This window comes from Microtus pennsylvanicus, chromosome 1 (assembly GCF_037038515.1).
Source record: "Microtus pennsylvanicus isolate mMicPen1 chromosome 1, mMicPen1.hap1, whole genome shotgun sequence".
Classification (NCBI taxonomy): domain Eukaryota; kingdom Metazoa; phylum Chordata; class Mammalia; order Rodentia; family Cricetidae; genus Microtus; species Microtus pennsylvanicus.
In genome coordinates, this window is record NC_134579.1 from 93,268,884 (window position 1) to 93,284,962 (window position 16,079).

Consider the following 16,079-nt stretch of genomic DNA (forward strand, 5'->3'; position numbering starts at 1 on the left):
AAGACAAGCTCCCAATGGAGTGTCTTTGGTGCTCAACGTTCTCTCGGGAGTAGAGTGGTGTCGCCAGAGGTGATTGTGTCTCGTTGGCACAGAATTCTAGGTTAGATTAAAGGCCATTTTCTACAGCTCTTCGAAGAGGCTGAAGATTATACTATCTATACTAAATATAATCTCTATGTATCTAAAAGACCTGATTAATTCTCAATACCTATCTAACTTGAAGACTAAGAGAATAAACAACTGTGCAATATATGAAGACAATGATCTTCAACTGTAAACAATGTCATTACATATCAACTGTAAACAATGTTATTATATAAATAATATCAGAGGTAGAAATGTACATTGTAATATGGTAAATGTATCAATACAATATAGACAAAGTTATAAGCATACTCTTATACAAAAATAGAGGTAGGAACACTCACATTCAATATTCAATATATCAATATACAAGAAACAGTACCAATACAATTTTCTAAAAACAGTAATTCAGAAATACCAATCATCCCATCAAACCAGTTAATCCCCCCTTTTTTTGAAAATACCCTTAATTCCATAAAATATCTCCCCATCCCCTCAACCCTAAACCAACCACTAAATGATGTCCCTAACCCTGAGGGCAAACTCTGTTGGGAGAGGGGACGTCATCCTCTAAGATTGCTTCTAGCTGACATGGGGGCGACGTTCTTCTTAGGGGCTCCTGTGAAAGCAAATGATGGTAAAATTCCCAAATTAACCTTTGACCTAAGAAAATTGTAACTAGTCTCTGAGCGTTTTGAGAAGGTCCAGCCAGAGTGTTGTCAAAAATGTGCACCATTCGAAGTTGTCTCGTGCAGTTGGTACCAAAAAACAGGTCTAATTTTAGCACTTAAAAAAATATGACGTCATAATAACCAGATTGAGTTGATGTTGTGGGGCCCCATCTTCATCCTGGAAACTTCAAAGATTATTGTAGGAAAATTTGTTGCTTGTTATGGGAAATTTAAACATTAACAACAAGGACATATACTGACATATAAAGAAAGACACAGATATGAGGAAAGGCAAAGAAAGTTTATCAAGTACATAATTATTCTTATTCTGTCCCATTTCATGGCTCCTGACCTGAGACAGAAACTCTGAAATATCTCTTATCAATAGGCTTGGAATTGAAGAGGGACTGAGCCATAGTCCAACTCCAAAACCAGCTCTACATATTTATAAAGAAATGTTTAATAAGACATATAAAAAATTAATACTTACAGAACATGTATAGTTTTATTGTTGATCCTTAGTGGGTCGTAACTAGTTTCCATCCGTCAGTAATTAAATATTCAGGGTCCCTTAAATTCTTTGAAGATGAGTATTTTCCTGTGGAGATAAGAAAAGAACCCTGCCCCCAACCTATCTGTATTTCTTACCATCAGTACGCTCGCCATCCTTGTGAATGAATTGTTATTTATCTTTTCCAAGTGGCTTCTCTTCTTCAAATCGAATCTTTATTAATTTTGACAGTATCCACAATTTTTCCTCACCTGTGGAGACAAAAGCAAAACCCCTTCCCCAACGCAGCACATCTCCTGGCTTCCATTGTGAGGTCAGCACATCCTTGAAATAAACTGGTTGATTTATTCTGCAAAGTGGAACACATCCATCTGCCAGATTTTATTCATTTGAATGCCCTTTGGATTAGCCCCTGCAGGCAGTGGCGTTTGGTTATAGAAAGAGCAAGTAGGGCATTTCTTTACAATCTCCTTAGCTTGTTGCCATGTAATAGAAAACTCTTTCTTCAAACCTTTGCTATTAACATGATGTTTTTTTTTGAAATTCAGAGGCTGTAGCACACTACCAATCAATAATTGATCAATTTCTGCATTACCTTCTGCTGGAGGACCTGGCAGACCCGTATGGGATCGGATGTGTGTTATATACATAGGGCAAAGCCTGTTCCTGATCATATCTTGTACCTGGATAAACAATGAGGTTAGTTCTGTATCATCAGGTATAAATTTAGCAGTTTCAATATGTAAAATAACTCTTTCTGCATATTGTGAATCAGTAACTATATTAATAGGTTCTTTAAAATCCCTTAGCACCATAAGAATGGCATATAATTCTGCCTTCTGGACAGAATCATAAGGACTTTGTTCCACCTTACCCAAGTCTTCTGATTTGTAACCTGCCTTCCCTGATTTATTGGCATCAGCATAAAATGTACGGGCTCCAGTTATTGGAGCATCACGGACAATTTGAGGAAGGATCCAAGAAGTTCTCTTTATGAAGTTAAGCCGCTTGCTTTTTGGATAATTGTTATTAATGTCTCCCAAAAAATTAGCACAAGCTCTTTGCCATGGTTCATTATCTTCCCATAATTTCTTTAGTTCATCAGCAGTGAAAGGCGCTATAATTTCTGCTGGGTCTATGCCTGCTAGTTGACAAAGTTTCAACTTGCCTTTTATAATTAACTCAGAGACTTTTTCCACATAAGTTTTCAGTTTCTTACTTGGTTTATGTGGTAAAAAGATCCATTCCAAGATAATATCATCTCTCTGCATTAAAATTCCTGTAGGAGAAATTTTTGATGGTAGTATGACAAGAATACAATCAAGCTCTGGATTCACCCTGTCCACATGTGCCTGTTGTAATTTTTCCTCAATCATTGTCAGTTCCTTTTCTGCTTCAGCTGTTAATTCTCTGGGACTATTCAAATCTTTATCACCATCCAAGGTTTTGTTCAAATTAATTATTAAATCAGGTGTTATCCCAATAGCTGATCGTAGACTGGAAATGTCTCCTAACAGTCTTTGAAAGTCATTAAGAGTCCACAGGCGATCTCTCCTAATTTGTGCCTTTTGTGTCTTAATTTTTAGCAAACCTATTTTATAACCTAAATAATTAACAGAATTTCCCCTCTGAATCTTTTCAGGAGCAATCGGCAATCCCCATTTAGGTAAAAGTACCTTTATTTCTTCAAACAGTCTTTCCAAGATATCCATGTTTGAATTGGATAACAAAATGTCATCCATGTAATGATATACTATAGATTTGGGAAATTTCTTATGTATTATTTGCAATGGTTGATTCACAAAATATTGGCACATGGAGGGGCTATATAACATGCCCTGGGGGAGGACGGCCCAGTGGTACCTCCTCGAAGGTTGAGAATTGTTATAAGTAGGCACCGTGAAGGCAAATTTTTCTCTATCTTCTTTTTGTAAAGGTATAGTGAAAAAACAATCCTTTAAATCAATAACTATGAGAAGCCATCCTTTTGGTAATAAAGAGGGCAAAGGAATTCCAGATTGCAGAGGGCCCATAGGTTGAATAACCTTGTTGATAGCCCTGAGATCTGTCACCATTCTCCATTTACCTGATTTTTCCTTAACCACAAACACAGGAGAATTCCAAGGGCTGGTAGATTCTTCTATATGTCCAGCATCCAATTGCTCTTGTACCAGCTGTTCTAAAACCTGTAACTTTTCCTCAGCTAAAGGCCATTGCTTTGTCCATATTGGTTTCCCAGTCAACCATTTTAGAGGCAGGCTGTTGGTATCTCTGAAGGGATATCAATTGTTTTGTGTTCTTGTACAGCCCGAATGGCCGGTTTTCTCCGTTTGTAATATCTTTTAATATTATTCTCAGAAATATAGGCTCTAGAAGTAGCAGGAATGTTAATTTGGGTATTCCATTGTTGTAATAGGTCATGACCCCATGAATTCACTGCAATATTGGCTACATATGGCCTTCATTTTCCTATTTGTCCCTCTGGCCCTATGCATTCAACCCATCTCGTGCTCTGCCTTACTCGAGTTAGGGTTTCAATTCCCAGGAGCTGAACATTTACATTCTGAAGAGGCCAATACGGATGCCAAGATTCTGGGGTAATGATACTTACATTCATACCTGTGTCCAGCAGGCCAGTAATAAAAATGGCATTTACACACACTCTTAGCTGTGGTCTTTGATCACTTATAGAAGTTTGCCAAAACACACGGAACTCTTCCTTCTGATCATTATTGCTTGTAACAGTAGGCATGGGGCTTCCTAACTGTCCTGATGAGGCACGTTCTCTGCAGTAACTGGAAATGACTGAACCATGTTTGCCATGGTGGCCTGTGAGGCCCCCCTCTCATGTTTCCCATCTGTAACAGGTTGTCTTGTCTATCTCTTGTAGACCTGCATTCATTCGTCCAGTGTCTGCCTTTCCCACATCTCCTACATAAACCTGAAGGCTGAGTCCTATTTCTGTTATTTCTAGAAGATGCATTATTATTATTTCTGAAAATCCGTTGTCTACAATTCCTTTTCATATGACCCATTTTGCCACAATTAAAACATTTGGTATTCTGGTGTCTCCTTTTACCATTGGAAATTGCTTCTTCTACCCATGCTTCAGTGCCATAGTCAAATGTATCAACATTCAGTGTATGCAAGACCCATTCTTCCAAGGGCACTGATCTGAGCTTTAAAGGCCTCAAGATCCTTTTGCATTCCACATTTGCATTTTCATAAGCCAAAGACTCAATCATTATATGTTTTGCTTCTGGGTCAGATATCCCTATTTGTACAGCCTTAGTTAGTCTTTGTAAAAAGTCACTAAGTGACTCTTAGTTGACCCTGCTTAACTCTGACAAATGATTCCATTCTCTGTCCTGGGTCTTGCACCCTGTCCCAAGCCCTTAAGGCTGCTGTAGTACATATGGAGAGTGTGTTTTCATCAAAATTAGCTTGTTCCTGAGGGTCGGAAAAGAGCCCTTCACCTAGAATTTGATCTAGGGAAATCTCAATTCCCTTCACTCTTTCCTGCTGTTCTAAAAGTCTAGCCTCTTGCCTGAATAAGCATCTCCAGTTTAATTGCGGTCCACTCTCAAGGACCACAGAGGCTAACTGAAGCCAGTCAAAAGGCGTGGCCTTGTTTATTGTGGCCCAAGATTTTAGCATCTCTTTAACAAAGGAGGTGTGCACACCAAAAGTCATAACAGCCTGTTTAATTTCTTTGAGATCATTCATACGGACAGGCTCCCATATATCTTCCTTGAAGCCCCTAGGGTTTCTGGAACCAATCACTTACTCTGTTGTTATTACTGGAAAGGCAGGTAGAGCTGTAGGTAGAGCTTTGTGGGAATTATCTCAGAGAGATTTACCCACAGATGGAGTTAAAATTTGCCTTTCTACCCTTTGCTCCTCTTCATCAGAATTTAGAAATTCCTCAATCTTTTCAATTCAATTCACCATTGCCTCTGCAATGTCTGAATCTCCTGTCCAGAATTATGTTCCAAAGCCTTCATTGAGGATTCTAAAGTATGAAGTTTGTCTATTAGAGATAACATCTCATCTTTGGACAGAATTTTCATGGCATAAACCGTGCCTTCTTGAATTGATAATCTTTCTGCCAATCTGTCACAAGCTTTAGACAAAATCCGATTGTCACATTCAGCAGTTTTGATTCTCTCAGTCAATGTTTCAGTTCCTACAGAAAGGGACTGAAGCTTACGATCCAAATCAGCTGTTCCCTCTTCCATAGTAATGAATTTCTCCTTAATATCAGCAGTTAACGTTTCAGTTCCTACAGAAAGGGACTGAAGATTACGATCCAAATCAGCTGTTCCCTCTTCCATAGTAATGAATTTCTCCTTAACATCAGCCTGTACCTTTTCTAAATTTTGCTCAGTTGATTGAGTCATCAATTAAAGACTGATGATCTGTTCTCTTCCTGGAGAACTTCAAACTGATTCTTGAGAAGATTGTTGTCATTCTCAATTGTTTTTAAGCGTTCAACCTCTGCCTTAAGAATCCTGAATTCGTCTTGTAAAGACTTTATCATATTTCTATTATCAAACCATATAGTACCAAGGAAAACTACGAATCCCAGAAAGATCCATAGATGTGGGGTGACAGACACCTCTTGTAAAATCTCCCACATGGTACAATCAAAAAGGCTGTTAAAGTCTTGAATGGTAACGTTTTCAGACATTTTCAATCAAATCAGTATTTATTTTTATTTATAAAAGAAAATTTTTACCTATAATGACCGTTTCCTGCCAGTGGTGGCGAAATGCACCTGAGTCCATGTGGCCGAAGTCAGAGCCAGTCTGAAAAGTCTACTCAAAATCCAAAACTGAAAGTTAACTGTAAGCAGCGGGGGGGGGGGGGGGGGGGGGGGGGGGGGGGGGCAGAAACAGGGCAGAGCCAAGGCCGGAGCAGAGTGGAGTGGCGTTGTGTACCAATCACGCTGTTTACTGCTAGGTGCCCTGGGGGGGGGAGGCGGGAGTGGGGGAGGCTGAATACAGAGGTGCTTGCACCACTTGCTAGATCCTAGCAATTCTGGCGGGAAGGGCAGGGCCACACAGACTTGTGCAGGCTGAGTCAGCTATCCGCCCAGCCAAGCCTGTGCTCTGTTTAGTATGGTGGGCAGGGCTTAGTGGCCCTTCAGGAGTCCCTTTTGCCAACTTTCTAGCAAGCGCCAGGAAAAATCAAGTCGCTGTAGATGTTCAGTGACTCAGAAGCTAGGTTATTTCCTAATTTTCTTTTTTTTTTTTTTTTTTTTTTTTTTTTTTTTTTTTTTTTTTTTTGGTTTTTCGAGACAGGGTTTCTCTGTGGCTTTGGAGCCTGTCCTGGAACTAGCTCTGTAGACCAGGCTGGTCTCGAACTCACAGAGATCCGCCTGCCTCTGCCTCCCGAGTGCTGGGATTAAAGGCGTGCGCCACCATCGCCCGGCCCTATTTCCTAATTTTCTGAGAAATTGTCACACTGACATCCAAAGGGGCTGTACCAGCTTGCATTCCCACCAACAATGCAGAAGTGTTCTTTTTACCCCACATCCTCTCCAGCATAAGTTGTCATCAGTGTTTTTTATCTTGGCCATTCTTATAGGTGTAAGATGGAATCTCCTAGTTGTTTTGATTTGCATTTCTCTGATGGCTAAGGATGTTGAGCATTTCCTTAAGTGTCTTTAAACCATTTTGGATTTCTCTGTTGAGAGTTCTCTTTTTAGGTCTGTACTCCACTTTTTATTGGATTATTTGTTCTTTTGATGACCAATTTCTTCAGTTCTTTGTATATTTTGGAGATCAGACCTCTGATGTGGGGCTGGTGAAGATCTTTTCCCATTCTGTAGGCTGGCGTTTTGTTGACCATGTCCTTTGCTTTACAGAAAGTTTTCAGTTTTAGGAGGTCCCACTTATTAATTGTTGCTCAGTGTCTTGCTGTTGGGGTTATATTTAGGAAGTGGTCTCCTGTGCCAATGTGTTCAAGCACACTTCCCATTTTCTCTTCTGTGAGATTCAGTGTGGCTGGCTTTATGTTGATCCATTTGGACTTGAGTTTTGTGAATGATGATAGATATGAGTCTGCATGTTTATTCTTCTACATGTTGATATCCAGTTAAGCCAGCACTATTTATTAAATATGCTTTCTTTTTCCATTTTATATTTTTAGCTTCTTTGTCAAAAATCAGGTGTTCGAAGGTGTGTGGGTTGATATCTGGGTCTTTGATTTGGTTCCATTGGTCCTCCTGTCTGTTTTTATGCCAATACCAAACTTTTGTCAGTACTGTAGCTCTGTAGTAGAGTTTGAAGTCAGGGATTGTGATGCCTCCAGAAGTTCCTTTATTGTAAATGATAGTTTTGGCTATCCTGGGTTTTTTGCTTTTCCATATGAAGTTGAGTATTATTCTTTTGAGGTCTTGTGAAGACTTTTGCTGGGATTTTGATGGGCATTGCATTGAATCTGTAGATTGCTTTTGGTAATATTGCCATTTTTACTATGTTCATTCTACCTAAACAAGAGCATGGGAGAGCTTTTCATTTTCTGGTGTCTTCAATTTCTTTCTTCAAAGATTTAAAGTTTTTTGTCATACAAGTCTTCCACTTGATGGTTAGAGTTACTCTGAGATATTTTATGATATTTGTGGCTCAGGCCTACTCCCTCAGAGGTGCCAGACTCTTGCCCAGACCCACAGAGGTCCTGGCTGTGGTCTACTCCCTCGAAGATTCCAGATTTAGGCCCAGACCTGCAGTGGTCTCTGGCTCTGGCCCACTCACTCAGCAGTTGCTCCCCTGTACCTGCTCCTGTGGAGTTCGCTGTCTCCTGTCAGCTCAAGCCCAAGTCACTGGCTTAGTCCTACCTCTGCAAATGTCCCTGGTCTGGATCCGATCCTGCTCCCTTGGAGTTCACCGTCCCAGGCCAGCTCTGGTCCAGGTCACTGGCTCAGTCCTGCTTCTGTGGAGTTCACTGCCTCAGACCTGCTCTAAGAATAAATCTTTTTTTAAGTGATTTGGAAGACAAAGTTTCCTGAACAGAAAGGTTGACCATTCTTGCAGTTCATACAGGAAGGGAAAGGCATTGGTAAACTTTTCCAGTAAAGAGCCAGTTGGTTAACCCTGTAGCATTAGTCCCTTCCCAGCTGCCTGGCTTTCCTCTTATAATAGACAGACAACCCCATAGAGTATACAGACAAGTGTGCATGGCTATTTCCTACCGAGCCGTTATTTACAAGGGAGGCAGTCAAAATCTGGCCTTGGAACTCCTGATTTTCTGGTACTTTATCTAGAATATATAAAGAACACCTCCTCATCAACAAGAGGAGAACATAAACAAAAGACATGGCCATCCACATCACTAAAGGAAACTAAAGTCTACGTAGCAATGCGTATGTGAAAAGATGTTTTAGCTTATTAATAATCAAGGGAATGTAGGTTTAAAACCCAGCCACCAAGGACTGTGAGGTGGTTGTATAATTCCCATGACCTGAACCTGTGGTGGAAGGAAGAAAACCAGCTCCTGAAAGGTTCCATCTGAACCGCAAACACTGGCATGTGCATGCCCAGGCTCACACATCATACACGGTCATTTTTAAAATCTGCTCACTGAAGCAGTTAAAATGGAAGCGCATCAGGTATTTGTAAGTATGTATCCAACAGGAACATTTTAAAAAGATACTCATTTTTAATCTGTGTGTGTGTGTGTGCTTGTGTGTGAGTGTGTGCGTGCAACATGTGTGCTGGCTCCTTTAGAGGCCAGAAGGTGACATTGAAACCCCTGGAACAGGAATTCCAGGCAGTCGTGAGGCTCCACACATGAGTGCTGAGCCAAACTCCATTCCTCTTCCCTTACTGTATGAACTGCAAGAACAGTTGTCAATTGCCTCACCGTCCCTCCCGCCCTATAACAGGAACTTGTGCCTAAGGGGACAACTGATCACACACTTTGGAAAACTGACTCTTTCAGTCGAGCGTATACATACCCTTTTACTCAAACCACGCAGAAACACACACAGACACGGCGCATACACAGAGTCACACATGATTGCACTAGAGATGTATATAAGGTGAAACTTTAAAAAAAAAAATCCCAGAACTCTCAAGGCTCACGTATGTAGTAGAAGAGGTGTGTTTCCACTGTGGAATCCTGTTGGACAGTGTGAAGGGAGGATGTTGAAGCCCAGCCACACAGTGTGATTCTGGGTGAAGGATGAACACAGGCGAAACGTCTGTGCGGTCGGTCAATCAGTACACCATTTAGTTTTAGCTGAGGCTTGCAGAGGCTACTTATCTGATTTCTGCCATTGCCCATTTTTAATTTGGTGCTAAACACTCTGGTGTGTTCTGCACTGTATTTCTGTGCATGTGTGTGACCCTTTGATAGAGGATTTTAAAATCCACCACTGGCTAGCACCTGCTAACATGTCCCTCGCCCTATTTCTCTGATGTCTAACAATACACTATATATCTAGTCCTTGTAACTCTGCTCAGAGCTCCTTCTTATGGTCACATCAGCTTTGGGGGCACCTACTATGACTTCTTTCACCACAACCTTGAAGCTTACCGTTATGGTATGTTTTGAGTAAAATATTTGAAAAGGTCGAAGAGCCCCCACATTTTTACATAATACAAATGTGTTGGTACTTTTTTTTTTGAGATGGGGTCTAATTATGTAGCTCTAGCTGTTCTGGAATCCATTATGAAGACAAGGCCGACCTCAAACTCACAGAGATTCACCTGCCTCTGCTTTCCAGAGGCTGAGTTTGAAGGTGTTTGCCACCATAATGTTCATATTTATTATTACATTTATTTTGTGTGTATGTGTCTGGATGTGAATCACTTCTCATATTTCCCAACTTTGAGAACTTTCTATTTCTAAATTTAAGATTTAAATTCCTTTGGGGTGAATATAAAGTGCTTAATTTGATGAAGGATCATACTTAAGAAATGTTCAGAAGGCCCGAAACATGGTTCAGCCAGTAAAGATCCCAGCTGCCCAACCTGACAACCTGGGACTCCTCATATGGCGGAAGGAAAAAAACCAACTTCTGCAAGCTGTCTTCTGACCTCCACACTCATGCCATGACACATGCATGTCCCCCATACATATAGGTACAAAATAAGTTAAAACATATCTTAGCCGTTCTCAGGCAACCAGTGTTCCCCCACACCTGCCTGTGATCCCAGCGTTGAGCTGGATGGAGACCGGAGAATGGCCGGGGCTTGCTGACTTGCTGGTTCAGGCAGAGACCCTGCCCAAAGGAAAAGGTGGAGCGCGATAAAGAAAGGTATTTGAATCCGTCCACTGGTCACTTAGGAACACATAGCAGACGGACAGACGGAAAAAGGACGGACTCCATATATGCAAAAGGAAAAGAGCATGGAAAGGAGCAAGGGACCATGGGCCACTAGAGTTCTGGCAATTGTGCTGGTGGGACCTGTTCTGCAAAGGACTAACGAGAAGAGCCAAGCCCGTATCCAGGATGGTGTTCAACAAAAACCTGAGCAGCTCTGCCGAGATATATTTCTCAGCGGGAGGATGTGACCAGCCAGTGGAGAAAGACTTTAAGGAGTGGATGTGGCTAAGTCTTTAGGGATAGGCATTGTATAAGGGAACAAACAGTTCTGGGTGGGTGTGCAAGGCTTGGGCTAAAAGGTGTGGCTGGAGTGGGTGGCTCAGTTCTGACTTAAGGGGCGTGGCTCTGGGTGAGGGGTGTGGCCAGGACTTGTGAGCTGGCTCGAGGAGACCAGTAGTTCCAGAGACACGCTGGATCACAACTGTCTGCATCTGACAGTTCTTGGAGAGCTGAAGACCGTTGATCAGGTTGAGGGCTGACACAGGGCACCTCGGAAGTGAGAAGGCGGGCCTTCCAGGACCACAGATGGGTGGGCTTGACGTGCAGAAGAGGGAGGGACTAGAGGACGGCTGGGCAGGGAGGGCCTCTGACTGATAACCCATTCCTTTGCAGCGCCCTGTCCGGGCATCATGTGGCCACCACTGGTGTTGCTGTTCCTGCTACTTCCTGCGGCCCATGGCGCCCCTCACCCGGCTATCGATCTCCAGGAAAGCTTTCCAAGCGTACTCGAAGGTTTCCAACGCCCTGTAGAGGGTTGGTGGGTGTGGGGAGAGAGGAATTTGGGGGCCTGCAGAGAGGTAAAGAGGCAGGCATAGGCAGAGACCCACACAGCGACAGAATAACGACAAGGATGCAGAGAATCGGGTGGGCTGTAGTAAGGAAGTCAGTTCGATGGGCGTGGTCTAGTCCTGGATGCCCAACCCTTTGAACTCCCCAGGAGACCCGCTATGCAAAGAGGACAGCTGATCTTCACTCTCCCGGACTTTAGCGCCTCCCTAGGCATGGCCACAGCATAGGGACCCTGGCTGGGGAACTGTCCCCCTTCCTTGAAAGCATCACCAAGCTAAACTTGTCGCTCTTCATCAGAAATCCCCACTGAAGGAGAAAGAGGCTTGTGGAGGGAAGACAACCCGTTTACTGGCCCTCGCTGTCCGCCTGGCTCGTGAGGGGCCCGCTGTGTGGTCCAGAAGCTGGGGAGGAGAACCTGTAGCCTCATGAGGGCCTACCAGTCGCAGGATTGGGGGCTCCCCACTCCTGTTCCCAAGGCCCACTTCTTGTCCTCTCCAGGGCGCTTCAGCTGCTGGAGGGGCTGGGGGTGGACAGCAGTATCCCAGTGGGGACAGATGCGGACCTCACCAGACCCACATGCGGACCTCACCAGACCCACATGCAGCATCATTTAAAAATAAAAGTTATTTCCTCAAGCTAATAGTGCTCTGCTTTGGAGATCCTGGCCAAAAAGTTGAAATTTCTCCGGCCCCAGACCCTGACGGTTCACCAGGCCCACCTGTGAATTTGGTCTATGATTATCTCTGGTCACTGCAGCTGGTGATTGGCCCTACCTTCCCCACAGTGGGAGGCTCAGCTTTTCTCAGGACCTAGAAAGGGGACGCTGAGTTAGATAAGGTAGGAATTTCTTGCATTTGGGGGTTTTGAGATAGGACCTTGTAATGTACCCCAGGTTGGCCTGGACCTCTCCTTCCTCCTGTCTCAGCCTCGTGTTGAGATTGCAGGTGTTCACCTTTCACCTCCATGACAAAATCACAGATGGCCTCACAAAGTGACACTATGGCTGAGTTTCTGCTCACAGTCCTCCTTCTTAAAAAAAAAAAATTACAGCCAGGCGGTGGTGGCGCACGCCTTTAATCCCAGCACTCGGGAGGCAGAGGCAGGTGGATCTCTGTGAGTTCGAGACCAGCCTGGTCTACAAGAGCCAGTTCCAGGACAGGCTCCAAAACCACAGAGAAACCCTGTCTCGAAAAACCAAAAAAAAAAAATTACAGTGTGTGTATGTGTGTGTGTGTGTGTAAAGCAATAAACCTACAATCTCCTGCATGGTAGGCAGGTGCTCTACCACTGAGCCACACCCCAGCCCCTCACTGGGGGATCCTAGGCAGGGGCTCTACCACTGATCCCCACCCCAACCCCTCGCTGGGGGATTCTAGGCAGGGGCTCTACCACTGATCCCTATCTCTAGCCCCACATGGGGGGATTCTAGGCGGGCACTCTGCCATTAAACTGTTACCTGAACCCTCTTTTTAATTCTTATTTCGAGATGGCCTCACTGAGTTGTTCAGTCTTACCATAAATGTGTCATCCTCCTGCCTCAAGCCTCTCGAGTAGCTGAGATTACAAGCCTATACCACAAGGCCCAGCTCTTATGAGATACCTGATAGAGAATATGAAGAGTGGACTGGACTCCATGGGACAAGCTATCACTGATATCATCCAGCCTGTAAATCGGGCTCCTCATTCCAGCAGCAGATGGTCCATGAGGCTTTAGGGGTACTGAGCTAGCTACTGTCTATGGCCTGAGTTCACCTCTCTGTGAGCTCCTGGGCCCAGATTCTGTCTGGAGCTAAGAGGTCTCATATAGACAGGTGGATAAGGTGGTGATGGCTTGGGGACAAACCCACAGAAAATCCTGGGTGGGCCAGTGAAGTCTCAACAACAGTCATGGTATGGGCTATTCATGTGGAAACCAGTCCCTCCATAGGACACTCCCAACAGCTCCCGAACTTATATCTGTGAAGTCTGTGCTTGGCGGAGTAGGGGAGTCTTTGAAGCCACCTAAGAGGTTCTATAAGAGCTCATCTTCAGGAACTGTCTCCAAGACCTACATCCAGCAGGAGCTTGGCAGAAGAAGAGGACCCACAAAGACAGATGCCAGACACCAGCCTCAGAACAAGCTGTAGGCAGGTTGTCTTCCTTTCATTTCTACTCATTATGATAAAACTCCTTGAAAAATAGCAACTCAGAGAAGAAAGGTTTTGGTTTATTTCATAGTTCCAGGTCACAGTCCATCACAGTAGGGAAGCCGCTGTGGCAGAAGTTAGTCATATCACCACTGTAATTAGGAACAGAAAGCAGTGAATGCAAACATGCATGCAGGCACAGGCTCAGTTCACTCTCTCCACTCTTCCTGTATTTCCTGCATAGGGAATGGTGCCACCCACAGTGGGCAGGTCTTTACACCTCAGTGAACATAGTTCAGACAATACCCCACAACCTAACCTAGATAATCCTTCATTGAGACTGCCACATTTTAAAAAATTACATGTGTTGAGGGAGAGAGGGCCTGCTTTTGGTCCCAGCCGCCCCACTAGCTTACACCCGAAATAATCACACAGAAACTGTTTTCATTTAAACACTGCCTGGCCCATTATCTCTAGCCTCTTATTGGCTAACTCTCACATCTTGATTTAACCCATTTCTGTTGATCTGTGTTCACCACGAGGTCGTGGCTTACCGGGAAAGATTTAGCATGTCTGACCTGGCGTTTCCATGGCGGCTCTCTCTCTGCTTTCTTCCTCCCAGAATTCAGTTCTGTCTTCTCTGCCTACCTAAGTTCTGCCCTATCAGGCCAAGCAGTTTTTTTTTACTGATTAACCAATGAGGCCGGGCGATGGTGGCGCACGCCTTTAATCCCAGCACTCGGGAGGCAGAGGCAGGCGGATCTCTGTGAGTTCGAGACCAACCTGGTCTACAGAGCTAGTTCCAGGACAGGCTCCAAAGCCACAGAGAAACCCTGTCTCGAAAAACCAAAAAAAAAAAAAAACCAATGAAAGCAATGCATAAACAGAAGTACCTCCTACACCATATGTGTACAAGTATTTTGCCTATATGATGTGTGTCATGTGTGTAGTGCCTGGAAAGGACAAATGGGGGTGCTAGATTCCCCTGGGACTGGGGTTACAGGTGGTCGTAAGTCACCATATTATTCCTGGAGACTGAATCAAGGTTCTCTGCAAGACCAACAAGTACTCTTAACTTCTGAGCCATCTCTCCAGACCCTGAGCCTCTTCTGGTGTGATTCTAGGTAGATATCAAGTTAGCAATTAAAACTAACCATCACTCGGGTATTTTCAGAGATGAGGCCATCACCAAGCACACACTTGTGACTGCTCTGTAAATTCCATTTCACACTATCCATGATTCCTGTGCTCTTGAGATGGACTGCCCCCCCCCAATTATCAATATTGACACCTACTCCCAATACAGTGGTGTCAAGAGGAGGAGACTTTGAGATTTGATCAGGTCATGAGGGTGGGGCCATCAGGAATAAGATCACTGTCTTTGTAAGAAGTTCAGGGCTGGAGAGATAGCTGAGCAGGTTAAGGGGCTTGCACCCAAACCTGCAACCTGAGATCAATCCCTGGTATGCACTAGAAGGCTAGAACTAACTTGTGAAAGTTGTCCTCTGAGCTCTGCAGGCATGAATATGCATGCACGTGTACAGAAACCCATACTCATAGATATAAATAGTATACACATGTACACACAAAATAAAGCAATAATTGAGCAAATATTTAAAATAACAGCTGTAGAAAAAACCCTCACCCAAATTTTGTAATATAAAGAGACAAGCGTCTTTCTTCTCTTCTTCCCCCTAGGATAAGTTGCATTAGAGAGAAGCCAGATCCTCTGGAGGGATAGATAGGACTAGGAGCCCAGTGGAAGAGCTGGGACACTACACCACCTGCACATGCCAGAAGACTGACTGGAGTGCACAGATCAGAAGTGACTCAAAGAGGAACTGATTCCCTCTAGAGGAGTCTATCACTATGAGATGCTGCAGTAAAGTGCATAGGTTTGGAAGGACAGTTTGGAGGAGGCTTTGTCTCTGTGGGATGCTGTAGTGAAGTGCATAGGTTTGGATGGACCATCTCAAGGATGCTTTGTCACTATGAGATGCTGTGGTAAAGTGCATAGGTTTAGATGGACCGTCTCGAGGAGGCTCTGTCACTGTGGGATGCTGTAGGGAAGAATGTAGGTTTGGCAGGATATAAACATTTCTTCCTAAGAGCTGGGAGTGTGAGGTCAGAGCACAGCACAGTCAGCTTCTGGTGAAAGCTTCCACAGTGCAGATCATGTATTGTATGTGCCTGAACATGAGTGCATGTGTGCAGGTGCCTGGAAGTAGAAGAGGAAGCATCGGACTACCCGGAGCTTAAGTTAGAGGTGATAGTTAGCAACCCAATGTGGATGCTGGGAACTGAACTTAGGTCCTCTGGAAGAGTAGCAAGCACTCTTAAATACTGAGCCAGAAAACTGCTTTTATGAGACCATTAATACCATCCATGAGAGTCCCACCCTCCTCACCTAATCACATCTCCAAGACTCCACTCTGCCGCACAGGAGCTGGGAGATATCTCCGTGGCTTAGTCTTGCCGCAATAATGTGAGGAGCTGAGTCCAAATACCCAGAGCCCATATGTGTACCGTATTACATCTGTAATCTTAGTGCGGGGGCGGGCGGG